This window comes from Theropithecus gelada, chromosome 1 (assembly GCF_003255815.1).
Source record: "Theropithecus gelada isolate Dixy chromosome 1, Tgel_1.0, whole genome shotgun sequence".
Taxonomy (NCBI): domain Eukaryota; kingdom Metazoa; phylum Chordata; class Mammalia; order Primates; family Cercopithecidae; genus Theropithecus; species Theropithecus gelada.
Genome location: NC_037668.1, coordinates 128030129 through 128033415, shown reverse-complemented (window position 1 = coordinate 128033415; position 3287 = coordinate 128030129). Strand labels below are relative to the sequence as shown.

Here is a 3287-nt window from a genome sequence, read left to right as displayed (position 1 = left end):
TTTTTTTTTTTTTTTTTTTTAGCAGATGAAAGGCACTTAAGTAAAATAAAAATGAAAAAGTACTTTTGACATTGTGTACTTGGTGGTTCTGTCTCTGCCTGTAACAAATCTCATTTTTGTTACCATGAACTGAATGAAAAAAGTAAATTTGCCCCAATTCTATGTAATTAATTCCATCTGTTTGTTATTTCTGACGGGAAAACTTATTCCATACCTTGTTTGATATGAAGAACAAATAATTGGATTGTCTGATAAGTCTGCCAATAAACTATTCAGAAACATCATGTGAAATAGTTCCCACTATATGAATTTTATGGTTTGTCTAAACACTAACATTTTCCCTTTCTGTAGTTGTATGAAAAAACAAATATTGTTAGCATAGTAGATAAATTGTTATAAAATACCAGAAAGAAAAAAAAGTCAGTATCTTTTAGCTGAGAACAACCAATACACTGATCAATGACTGCATCAGGATTTTATTTGCCTGTTAGTCCATAGAGTAGCCCAGAACACTAAATTTATTCATAAGAGAAGATATTGATTATTGGTCATTCCACATAAATGTAACTTTTGATCTGTGTGCCTATTATTTGCTTTTTGAATTTTACTAAAACTGGCTGGACACAGTGGCTCAGGCCTGTAATCCCAGCACTTTAGGGGGCTGAGGCAGGAGGACTGCTTGAGTATGGGAGTTCAAGACCAGCCTGGGTAAAATAGTGATAACCTGTCTCAATAAAAAATTTAAAAATTAGTTGGGGATGGTGGTGTGTGCCTGTGGTCCAGCTACTTGGGAGGCTGAGGTGGGAGGATTTCTTGAGCCTGGGAGGTGGAGGCTGCAGTGAGCTCTGATTGTGCCCCTGCATGCTAGCCTGGGTGACAGAGCAAAACCCTGTCTCAAAAAAAAAAAGTATCTTCTAAAATTTCGTAAAATTACTTTTTTTTTTTTCCCCCCTCAGGTGAGGAGAAAACATCAAGAAAACAAAAAGAGAAATATCCAAACCATTCTTTCTATTCTTTTGTGGTTTGCAACCACTTTTGGGTTTTCCCCTGGCAGAAACCACAGAAATATTCCCTTAGAATAAAATAGCATATTTGTTTTTTTAAAAAAAGAAAGAAAAGAAAAGAAAAAGAAATGTGATCTGTAGTTTTGTGCAGGGGCAGTATCATAGTATCGTAACCAATGAGGTTTATCAAAGGTGTGATTATTGCTAATTGAAAACTTTTCCCAGTACCCCTCCATGAAAACTAAAAATGTAGTCGGCATCAGCAATTTTTGAATTTGACAGTCTATATGGAGACTGAACAAACAAACAAAAAAAGAAATGTGGCCTCTTCCTTGGCTAGAAACTTTAACATAACATGGTCTTGAGAAAAACATGTTCTATTTTTCTCAAGTTTTCTATCTCTGCATTCACCAACTTTTCATGCTGATCAGCGTTAAGAGAAATAGTGCTGGTTGTTGCTTTCCTTGACCTCAGTGGGGTAAAGTTATCAGTAATTCAATTCAAGAATTTATCCAATGCTCTGTTTTAGAGAATTATTGCCAGCATCTTAAAATACCTCATTATAGGGCAGAGAAGAGCAAACTTGGCCCTTCAGGGACAGCAAAAAAACAGTCTGTTAGCTGTTTAGACCTGGAGAAGGCAGCTGAAAGTGTGTGGTTACCAAACAGCTTTCCTAAGCACCTAGATAACTGGTGTGATCAGTACTCAGCCCTGTTGTTGGCTGATGACAGGGAAGAGACTGGAGTGAGAGTGTCAGGTGACTGGTGAAAGAAGGAGAAACAAAACCAGGCTAGGATTGGAATATGAAAAAAAAAAAAAACCTCTGATTTTTAGTATGCTAGAAGCCAAACTAGATTTAGGCTGAATGCAGTGGCTCACACCTGTAATCCTAGCACTTTGGGAGGCTGAGGCAGGTGGATTGCTTGAGCCCAGGAGTTCAGGACCAGTCTGGGCAACATAGCAAGACCTCGTCTCTACAAATAATAATAATAATAAATTAGCCGGGCATGGTGCTGCGTGCCTAAGTCCCAGCTACTTGGGTGGCTGAGGTGGGAGGATGGCTTAAGCCTAGGAGGTCGAGGCTGCAAGTGAGCTGTGATTGCACCACTGCACTCCAGCCTGGAAACAGAGTGAGACCCTGTCTTAAAAAAAAAAAAAAAAAAGCCAAACTAGTTTTGCCAAGAAATAGAAAAATCAGATCATTAGATGTTGATTTTTTACCAAGGTAAAACAAGGCAAAGTAAACTAGCAAGTCTGAATTCTTAGTCTCCTAAGGAAGCATTTCGTCCCTACCTTACACAAGTCATATGTGCGGATGCGGCCAGGTGCAGTGTCACAGTCTTATGCTGCTTTTGTTACTTTTATTAGGGACATGCCATTCATGTCATTTGTATGACTGGCTTGTCTAATTCCCACAATATCACTTGCTTTTATTTCTACTTCTTTTTATCCCTCAAGTGCTTTTTTCAAGACAGGATCTTGCTCTGTCAACCAGGCTGGAGTATAGTGACGATCGTAGCTCACTGCAACCTCAAACTTTTGGGCTCAAGTGATCCCTCTACCGTGTTAGGACTACAGGTATGCACCACCATGCTGGCTAATTTGCTTTTTTTTTGTAGAGACAGGGTCAGGGGTCTTGCTATGTTGTTCAGGCTGGTCTCAAACCTCTGGCCTCAAGCAGTTCCCCTCTTTGGTCTCCCAAAGTGCTGAGATTACAGGCATGAGCCACAGGACCCTGCCTCAAGTGCTGCTTATTATGCTCCCAAACTTGGGAACTGGAGGGGTGGTTGTGGAAAATGTGAGGTTCATACAAGTCAAGTGCTATTCTTCTATCTCTTTTTAAAAATCATATATGTATTGTTTTGGTAAAGGATATTCTTTTGTTTTATCATTCATTCATGCAACCAGCATTTAAATGCCTACTATGTGCTAGACACTGCTATCAATACAAAAGCAAATAAAGGCAATATAAAAATGTTCTACATTTAAAAAAATAATGGGGCTAGTCATGGTGGCTCACATCTGTAGTATGAGCACTACTGTTGTCTTGGGAGGCCAAGATGGGAGAATCACTTGAGTCAGGAGTTTGAGACCAGCCTGGGCAACATTAATGAGACCCTGTCTCTATTATTTTTTTTAATTAAAAAATATAAAGAATAATGGGCGGAGACATGTAAAACAATAAGTGCAGGAAAGAGTCATAGATGACAGGATGGAGAGTGCACAGGGTGTAGTGGGAAACAAGGGAGGAATGGCTGATCCTACTGGAAGTTTCATGGAAGA

General features: G+C 39.2%; 1 non-coding gene across 1 annotated transcript; it reads left to right on the top strand.

Annotated features, from left to right (window-relative positions):
- The first annotated feature begins 1143 nt into the window (after window positions 1-1143).
- LOC112615069 lies at window positions 1144-1289 on the top strand. Its single transcript, XR_003117271.1, has one exon. It is a non-coding gene; the product is annotated as a U4 spliceosomal RNA (small nuclear RNA).
- The last annotated feature ends 1998 nt before the right edge of the window (window positions 1290-3287 follow it).